At 37.3% G+C, this 10211-nt stretch overlaps 1 long non-coding RNA gene across 1 annotated transcript in view; it reads left to right on the top strand.

The window, feature by feature from the left end:
* The window catches only part of LOC108447382, a 17929-nt gene extending 12365 nt beyond the window's left edge, over nucleotides 1-5564 (top strand). The window contains exon 4 of the long non-coding RNA XR_001862928.1: nucleotides 3700-5564. This is a non-coding gene — a long non-coding RNA (uncharacterized LOC108447382). The remainder of the gene's footprint in view (nucleotides 1-3699) is intronic.
* Nucleotides 5565-10211: the final 4647 nt, after the last annotated feature.

Genomic DNA, 10211 nt, shown 5'->3' with positions numbered 1-10211 from the left:
ATTTATAATTTCTGCTCCACCTGATCTGCAACACACAGCCAAACAGAGTAGCAATGGTCTGCTGTGTTAATCAGAGGAAGAAACTACACCAGAAAAAATATTCTAAACCATGGATTTTCTTCTGAACCATGCTATGTCAGCTCCATGTCCTCATCCTCAAATGACGTCTGGCATCGAACAAGCTGATTGCAGAGCAGCAAAACAGCATTTCCTGATTAGCCATTACCTCTACTGTATCTGTTTTCACCATCCTTGAGCTTACTGGAATGCAAAACCATTGCCAACATCATCCAGATCATCCTTGGACACACAAACCAATAAATTGTGTATTTTGAAAAGAGTAAGTCAGTGTATTTTCTGAGGAAGCTCAGTGAAAGTGAATCTACCATTTGGTGTGAATAAAGCAGGCAGGCAGACACAGAAGATCAGCATCCAGAGGTAGGTTGGACTGCTTTTCATCCTTTTCTGTCAAGACATTATGGGCCTGGCTGTGATGTAGCATGGCCATTTTCTGCATAAAGTTAATTTAAGCAGTCCAGGACAGATTATTCCCCTGCAAGAAATAATTCCTGCTTAGTCTCCAAGCTGCCAGTGTAACAGAGGAAAAGAGCAGAAGCAAAGGGAGGAGGTGGGGGCTGTTGTACCTAATGCACTGTGTCAGTCCTCAGTCCAGGCATCTGAAGTAGCTGCATGTTTGAGATTGTTACAGTTATTTTACAGGTGGATAGTTTGGGAAACAAAGAAGTTCAAAGGCTTGAACAAACCAAAAAGCAATCACAGACACTAGGGAACACTGGATCTCCATCCTCTGCTGTATGAAGGTAGGAGTTGGAGACAGGGAGAGAGAATATGCATAATGTATTTTATATGCAAAACACAGTACAGTATAAAAACAAAGATCACTCACAGTTTTGCCATACATATATATAGCATAACATTAAAGAAATTGCTCATCAAAAAAAGCGCAGTGATTACACAATAAAACATTTCAAGCAACAGAGATATAGCCTGGGCCATTCTCCAATGAAGAATTTTAAATTAACTAATGCAATTATTTTGACAACTGTAATTTCAGTAAAATTAAAATTCTTGATGTTGTATTTCATCATTAACACATGGTTACAAGAGCCATATATGCCTCCTTTTATATTTGTCTTTGAATTGTTCCAGAATGATACAAAAATATCCTTACTTCCTGTAGTTGCAATTTACTCTGTATTTACTCATTTGCCAGCGTGTGAAAGAACCAGTTTTGAGTTTGCCTTTGTGATTTAGAGTCGAATGTAGTATGGTACAGGGTCAGAGAGTTATCAGCTCTGCACTTTGGTAGTTGTGGTAGACAAAAATACATCAGGAAAATCTGTATGTCTGCTTGAGCTGTTCAAAAAGAGTATTGGATATTACACCATCCAGCCCCTCTGTAAGTGACCAGCCCTGGGTGCCACATCAGTTGTGTGCACTCCTCACATGCCCCATGTGACGCAGCATCACCAGTACCGAAACAGAGGCTCCAGCCCTCCCAGTGCCCCATTGCCCCAAGAAGTCATTCTGACAGACCAAGTGCTGCAGAAGCAGGTCGTGCAGCTACTTTTTCCCTCTTTGCACATCCATTCCCCTACCCTTTTCCAGGTCTGTGACTATTTCTAGTGCAAGTCCTAAATGAAGTTTTTTCAAATGCTCTAAAATCTGTGTAAAGCCATATTCTTCTAGATAAGGAGGAATGGAAATTTATTTAGCTGGTAATCTTTCACTTTTAATGAACTTTTAAATGAGCCAAATATCATTAGCCTGGTGACCACCCACTTGTGGAGGGAGTAAAGGTTAGTTTTATTCCACTTCAAGGTCTACTTTGCAAGTTTCAGAATTGCAGCACCAAATTTTAAAGGAGGTACTCAGGATGGAAATCTTGGGAAAAAACTGCCAGAGGCTAGAGGAAGAGCCTGTGAGTAAAGAGGGGGATGAGGGTCAGTCTTTCCCACGTCAGAAGTTTCCTTTCAGAATGCCTGAGGTACCAACAGATAATGCATCCTACGCATCCTTTTCTTGTGCGGCTTGGGGCAGAGACTGAGAACGTTTGTAGGATGTTTCTTCTGGTGGGCCACAATTTAAAAATACTATTCCAAGAAAAACAGCTGTGATCCCAACAGAAGCAATCTTCCTACTCAGTGTCCTTGTGACATTACAGTACATATATTTAAATCACTGAAGCTGTGATTCTATCCTCCCAGCTTAGGTGAATATCTGTTCTCCTGAAGTCAGGCTCATTATTAATTGCATCTTCATTCTATGCAACAACAGACAGCAGAGACTGCTAGGATAGTTAGCTGCTGCTGCCTGGTTTGTAACAACAGCTTTTTTCAGACCTGATTAATAAATTGAAACTGATTAAATTAAATTCAGTACTTTCACAGAGTTGCTGAAAATAATTTTGAAAGTTGCAATAGGTATTTCTAAAATAATATATCTCTCTGTTGGGAAGAGTATAAGAGAAATCATGTAACTATTACAAAAAATGCTGCTTTAAAAATCTGGAAGGCAATCTGTGCAACTTCTTTTGATGGAACAAAGTGAATGGTCCTTGGAGGAACAACAGGAGGATGGAAGTGATCTACTCACGTCAATTCTTATATTAAATAAGCTTTAGAATAGAAGTCTGAAAAATTACATATCTTTAATACTCTAATCATAAATTAAAAGCAGATGCAGAACAAGCAAAATGAAAACCCAGTTTTTGTCTTCATTTTGCTGTCTTCTTTCAACATTTTTAGAGGCATTTAAAGCTTAGTATGCCAGTGGTAAAAAAAGTTTTCAAGGAGCTTTCTATTCCTAACAAAACCTTAGCTTTTACTATGTCAGAGATACAGAGGAGAAATTCATGTGAACTGAGTTGAACTGGGATTCTCTTTCCAGGATCTATTTACTAAAAAAATAAATTGTACAATGTAATACATTTGGAATTACACTTTACATAAACCTTATTTCTTTGCATATGCAGGCTTTGGGGTCCACTGATCCCAGCAACTTGTTTTCATCTCTTGCTGATATCTTTTTTCCTCAACATTTCAACTGTTTGCAGGGATTGGTCCCTTTTGCCACCCAGTCATTGCCACAGTATATTAAGTTGGTGCTTCAATTTTTTCCTAGGTGCCTTTTTTGCATGAAAGCACTGACTTCCTGACTCTCAGCATCTGCACGTTTGGGTACTCCTAAGGTCTCTGATTCCCAGCCATGGCCAGTGCCAGTGGTGTGGGTATCCCTCAAGAGTTCCACTTTGGGAGCATGAAACTGTGTCATTCTGGACATACAGCATCTTTGGAGAAAACTGCTGGCTCCTTTGTGATATGTATCAGAAAGAGCAAATCCCAGCTGATTTTACACTTGTGGATTTCCTAAGTGTTATTTTTCTTCACTGTCCCTTTCTTCCCACCAGGTTCCCTTCCAACTCTGAAGGATAAGAACAGCACCCAATTCTCCCACAACCTAACACAATGCAGGCTGAGCTCCTGGCAATGCAAACCAGCTCCTAGCATCTTTTCAAGTTTGGAGATCCAAGCCTTCTTTGCAAGTTCAACCTTGTAAACAATGAATAGGATAATGTTGATGATTTTTCTAATAGCTGGTCTTGCCTTTTTCTCAAACATAACTCATGTGAGCTGAATACTGCCATCCTTTCTGACTCTGATTTTTTTTCTTTTTCAGGGCACTCTACCTTGAGGGCACTCTACCACTCTACCACAGCTCATTTTCTCTCCTTCACCACATCACCTGTATCTTCTGCAGTTGATTACACATTCATTTGTCAGACAAGCTTAACCACACTGGCTGAACCTTGCCTTTCCTAAGATAGCCATGTAATTCCATGAAATTATTTTCTGAACAGTGTTTCACTTTCAAAAGTCACAACCTTTAGCAGTTTACAGCCCTATACTGCTGTGCCAAAGGACACAACAGTCCCCTTCATGCAGTCAGCAGGTTCCGAATGCAAAGATATTCTTTCTCTCTGGTTTCACATAAACTCTGGTAATACAGATGCTTTAGTTCTTCCTTCATCATCTGAGACCTCTTGACTCCAGTACTGAAGCATGCCCCAGGTCTCACTCACTGTCTGCTGCAGTGAAACACACATATACAGAGGCCAGAGCAACTTTGTTCTGGAGGCAGAGGTCATCCCAGACAGTGTTTGGCTTATGGACAGCTGTGCTTTGTGGAGAACCTGACAATGTAAGGCTTCTTTATGGTCAGGATGCTGCTGGAGTGAAACCCAAGCTTAGGTTCTATTGAAGTCACAAGTTCAAGTGTGCTTGTTAATATAGATAAATTTTTGCATATGCTTAAGGAGCATAAGGAGCTGAGCCAAAGAACATCATTCCCCTTTTTTTTCCTCTAATAAATAAGTTTATTTTCTCCTGTCCATCTGTCTCTGTATTTGATCTTTGTTGCTTGTGTTCATCTCAAGTATTCTTCATGCTGATTTTTATTTTTATTTTTTTCTATCACTTTATCGCATGTTAGAGGGTGATACATGTGGATGCTGAACTCACCTGGTATTGGTTTTAAGAACAAATCATAAAATAATGTAATGTTCTGTAGAGATTCAGATCATGCCTTCAATTGAAGAGAAAGTGGTTTTTACCTCTTATCACTCCAAGAAAATTAATGTAGCCTCTACTTGCCTGTCTCCACCTTGGTATCCCTTATTAAACTTAGGGCAATTATGATCTGAACATTTTTAGTATGACAAACATCAAGGGATCACCCGAGGTTAACGTCAATTAATAGGTTGTGGCAGTTATGGAGTAACTGGCAATTTGGATGAGAAAATGAAAGGAACAAAGAAGCAGAAAAAGGTAGAAGGCAGTAATATTGTATGGCTTAGAAATCAAATATAAAAGTTCAGTAAATACTGATACTGATAAAGGAATCATTAGAAGTTAAATTCCATAGCATGTCAGTCCATGTTGTTATGTCACACTGATAACTGCAGCATATGAACTACAGTCTCTACAGCCCATATTTCGTCAAGGAGTTTCACTGAGCACATGGGGGCTGTCAAGGCCTGGAAAGGTGATCTGTCAGAAAGATTTCTGCAGCATTAAGTGTTTAATGCCATTTTAATAAGACCTGGAGCAACTGCTTTGCAATTCCTGTATGTATCTGTGAATGTCTGTGTAATATTTTAAACCACTTCTTCCTTTTTATCTTCAGGTGCAATTGAACCAGATCTTTTACAGACATAATTTGCTATAGTTTTTTTGATTTCATCAGGATTGTGCCATCTGAAGATGAGACCCAAGAGATTTTATATCCTCTGAGATTTTATATCCATATATCTTGGAGAAACAGATTTATGTAGAAGATGGTTTTCACTTGGCATAACATACTGTGAAGGAAAAATGAGAGACAAGGAAACAAACTGCTTTCCTAAGTTAGAACTTTCTCCATTCCAGTTAAAGAAGTAAATAATAAGACATTATCTATTATTGCATTTCTCTATTATTGAGTCAACTTTAAATAAAAGTCTTGATTAAAACACATGCATGAATTTATGCATTTTTATGCATATGAGATATAAAAAAATGCACATTGGATCTGATTTTTCAATTAGACACACATTAGAATCTAAAAAAAAAGGTCACACTGTCAAATCTATATAAATTTGCCATGATTTCATATCTCATGGAAGATCATGACCTGTTTCCAAATCTTACTAAGTAATAGAAACAAAATATGATTTCAGGAAAAAGGTGTTATCACCAGTGTCACAGTAACTGCACCCACAAATCAGGCACAGAACTGAGCATAAAATATATGTTACTAACACATTTGGATTTCAAACAATTACATCTTGCACCTAACTATCTTGTAATTTCCATATTATTTTTTATCTGATATTAAAGGCCATAGATTTCATGATGTTTCGAAGATGTTCAGTGCCATTTTTAGCTTCCTGATCACCCATATTTGGATATATAAAATGCAAGGTAGGTTATGAAGAAAGGGTAAGAAGACAATCCAAAGTAATACATAATTATGTGCATACAAGAAATACCAAACTGTCTCGGATTGCACCAGTTGTATTCCAAAGACTTTTTCTTTCTTTTTTTTTTATTCGTCCGTTCATCTCAGACAATATTAAGGTGCTGCCTAGTAGCCATTATTCAGTGCCATTGCAATGTTCAGTGGTGAGGTTTTTTCATTGTACTATTACTACTTTCTTTTTTATTTGACTTCATGAATTTAAGGCTTGCAATTTATCCTAAAAGCATGTAATGAGAATCATAGAACCATGGAATATCCTGAGATGAAAGGGACCCACAAGGATTATCAAGTTTAACTTCTGGCCCTGCACAGGGCAGTCCTAAGAGTCACACCATGTGCCTGAGAGCATTGTCCAAATGTTTCTTGAACTCAGGCTTGGTTCCATGACCACTTCCCTGGGGATCCTGTTCCAGTCCCAGCCACCCTCTGGGTGAAGATCTTTTCCTAATGCTTAACCTAAGCCTCCCCTGACACTGTTTCAGGCCATTCCCTTGGGTCCTGTCACTGGTCACCCGAGAGAAAGAAGACAATCCAAAGTAATACATAATTATGTGCATACAAGAAATACCAAACTGTCTCGGATTGCACCAGTTGTATTCCAAAGACTTTTTCTTTCTTTTTTTTTTATTCGTCCGTTCATCTCAGACAATATTAAGGTGCTGCCTAGTAGCCATTATTCAGTGCCATTGCAATGTTCAGTGGTGAGGTTTTTTCATTGTACTATTACTACTTTCTTTTTTATTTGACTTCATGAATTTAAGGCTTGCAATTTATCCTAAAAGCATGTAATGAGAATCATAGAACCATGGAATATCCTGAGATGAAAGGGACCCACAAGGATTATCAAGTTTAACTTCTGGCCCTGCACAGGGCAGTCCTAAGAGTCACACCATGTGCCTGAGAGCGTTGTCCAAATGTTTCTTGAACTCAGGCTTGGTTCCATGACCACTTCCCTGGGGATCCTGTTCCAGTCCCAGCCACCCTCTGGGTGAAGATCTTTTCCTAATGCTTAACCTAAGCCTCCCCTGACACTGTTTCAGGCCATTCTCTTGGGTCCTGTCACTGGTCTCCACAGAGAAGAGATCAGTGCCTGCCCCTGCGCTGCCCCCCATGAGGAGCTGTAGACTGCGATTAGGTCTCCCCTCAGTCTCCTCCAGGTTAACAGACCAAGTGAACTCAGCTGCTCCTGGTCTAGAGGGATTCCCCTGTGTCTAAGAATGAGTTTGTTCATCTTCCATGTGCAGATTTCTAGGGAAAATCAACTAACTTGGTACCCTATATCAATAGGATTTAAGAAAAATGAGATCCTCTACCTCTGATAGGCTGGAAGCCAGAGCAAGAGTGCAAATAGAAACAGGGAATCATGTTACACTTTAATGTCTGCTTAATAAATTAATCTGCAGTTACCTCTGGGAAATATTTTAATTTTAAGGCTGGGGAATATGGTGAATGCCGTAAAAAGAATGCCCTGAACGCAGCTCCAACATATTCATGTGCATTCAAACCTCAATAGTATGTGTCTGTTCTTTGTGTTTTAAACTGCTATTCTAAAAGAAAACAAACAAACAAAAGTTAAATTGGGAGAGAGCAAAGAAATTCCATTTTATCTTACCAAGATGTAGCATTTTTTAATACCCACTTGGTAGTGAAAAGTAGGGAGATAATACATGGATTATTTAAAATTATTGCATATCTTCTTACTTAGAACAATAAGTAATTACATTAGTACAGTTGACTACAAAAACAAGCAATAAATTCACATTAGTTTGTTGAATCTGTGTTAGTGGACATCCTCTGTGTATAATTCAGATTAATATTTATAGCTCTGCATGAATTTCTCATACTTGGCTCTGTAAATTTAGCTTGGAGGACACCAACAACTATGCTTAGTTTTGTAATGCAATGAAAAAAGTCCATGCTGATTGAAGTCCAAAACTATTTTCAAATATAAATGTGTGCTTGTGCTTCTGTCTTTCCAAAGTTGCTGAGCTTAAAAAAGCATTCCAAGTTGGTCTTTTTTTTTTTTTTAAAGCCTCTCAGGTTCAAGATACGGTGTTCCTACATTATAATGTGAAAGATGAAATTCTGCATGAATGTACGTCATTTTTTCAAAGCAAATAAAACCTCTTTGAACTTTCATCTTAAAATCTAAGTCATGGTTGAGTCTCTTGGAAAGATTTCTCATTTGTTAATTAGAATTCTGTCTCTGAATTCATAGTTTCCCACATATTTTTAAATGCTCTTCTAAATATTTTGCTTTCTCCCAATTTTAATATTTTGAATTAGCAAGAGAAGTCTACTTTTTCCACTTTTTCCATACTTTTCTGTATTCAGAAGTTCTAAGATTCCAAAACTAATCAAATTGAGAGTGTATTGGGGGCTGTTTGCTGAAGCAAAAGGCAGCAGTACTGGTTACAAAGACAACCACTTTAGTACCTGCAATACCCATACAAATGTTGTATCAAAAAAAATTACCTCATATGATCATATGAGGGAAGGTGGGCTCTTGAGGCAACTAGCAAATTATCCTCCACCAGATGGGATTTTGTGCTAAAATTTTCTTTGCAGATAGCTAGAATTTATGAAGGAAAACATGTCCTTTTAAATAAGAAATAGCTATTAGGGTATAAGGAAACATTTTAAACTAATAAATGCTCAGATTGATGCATGAATTGCAATGCTAATGTATTACCCATTATTAACATAAAAAAGATATGGCCCAGATTAAACAAAGTCAATGTTTGTACCTAATTTAAGTAGACCCCCAAAAATATTTGAAACATTATGCCCCTGTCAATAGGTAACCCATTTTAAAGCCAATGTCTGTATTCCCAGTTGAATCCATGGAAAGATGTTGGTCTGTCTAGGAAATGACAGTGAAAAAGTCCTCCTTAGTCCAATTTAGAAAACTACCTCTACATTGTCCCAAAAGAAGATCAAGCAGAGGAAGTACAGATAATACATTTGCAGATTAGTAATGTAGCAAATAGAAAAATAGAGAGAAACAGGCATGACAGTAGACTGGATGGTAAATGACATCGTTTAGAGCACTCTGTGGTTTGTACTAAGAACAATTTATAAATAGTACTACGGAGTCTATCTCCCAGAAGCAAAAGTTGGAAGAAATTCCAGTTTCCAGGGTGTATAAGGATGGACTTATCCTTTAAAAATGGGGGCAATTTTATATTTGATAACTGAAAGTAATTAAATGACACTCTCTTAATGTTAATATTCCTTAAAACCTCTCTCTTACTAATGTTCCTCCAATTGGTGGTAAAATATTTTCCAATCCACTCTTTTACCAATAGTGATCAATGCAAATTGCAATACATATTACAAATGTATATTACAAATATTATATAAAAATGAGACAGTAGCAGAAAAAAATCACAAAGGATGCTAGTAGTTGATTTTTGTCTTTCAATTACTTGAATTATCCATTTACAAGGTTTCTAAATTCAAAAAGAAAGTTAAATATCCAGCTCCATCCCAACCTTGTTTACATCATTAGCAACTCAGTAGATGTTGATTTGTCATCACAGTGTATTTTTCATCTATTACCTTAGAGAAAGTAAAATATCACATCATTCCTTTTTCTGTTTGTTTAATCGTATTATAGCATAGCTTTTTGCTGCAAAAATTGTAAAACCCACAGGAAAGAAAAAAGAAGGAGGGTGCATTTTAAATTTTGTACTGAGCTCTGTGCATGTAGGATACAGAACTTTTCTGAACTGGAAAAAATGGTAATTAACGTCACAATAAATAAAAATTTTACTTAGTTTGTCAGAGAGGTTTTTTAGTTTGGTTTTGGTTTTTGTTTGGTTTTTTGCTTTCTTTTGTGAGTAGCAATATCCAGAGTAGAGGCAAATTAAAGATTTTAGCAGTGTTTTAGAAATAATTCCTGAGTTTATCTTTCTAAACTGCACATAGATGGTTTCTGATTTTACTGCTGTTATATGCTGGTTTTCTGACATTAATTTGAGATTACGTGGATAAGAGAAGCAGTTCCATTCATGAAATCAAATTCTGCTTGTAAGTAAGCCTTTCAAGAAAAAGGAAGATCTGTATTTCTTCTAAGTGTTTGCAGGTCGTGCATCTGTGTTAACTCAAATAATGAAAGCCAGGATTGATGATTGGCTGATTCAGTGAAGCTCTTGCCAACAATTTTCAGA

This window comes from Corvus brachyrhynchos, unplaced genomic scaffold, assembly GCF_000691975.1.
Source record: "Corvus brachyrhynchos isolate BGI_N302 unplaced genomic scaffold, ASM69197v1 scaffold83, whole genome shotgun sequence".
NCBI classification, from domain to species: domain Eukaryota; kingdom Metazoa; phylum Chordata; class Aves; order Passeriformes; family Corvidae; genus Corvus; species Corvus brachyrhynchos.
The sequence above is the reverse complement of the archived record's forward strand: the minus strand, read 5'-3'. Positions and strand labels throughout refer to the sequence as shown.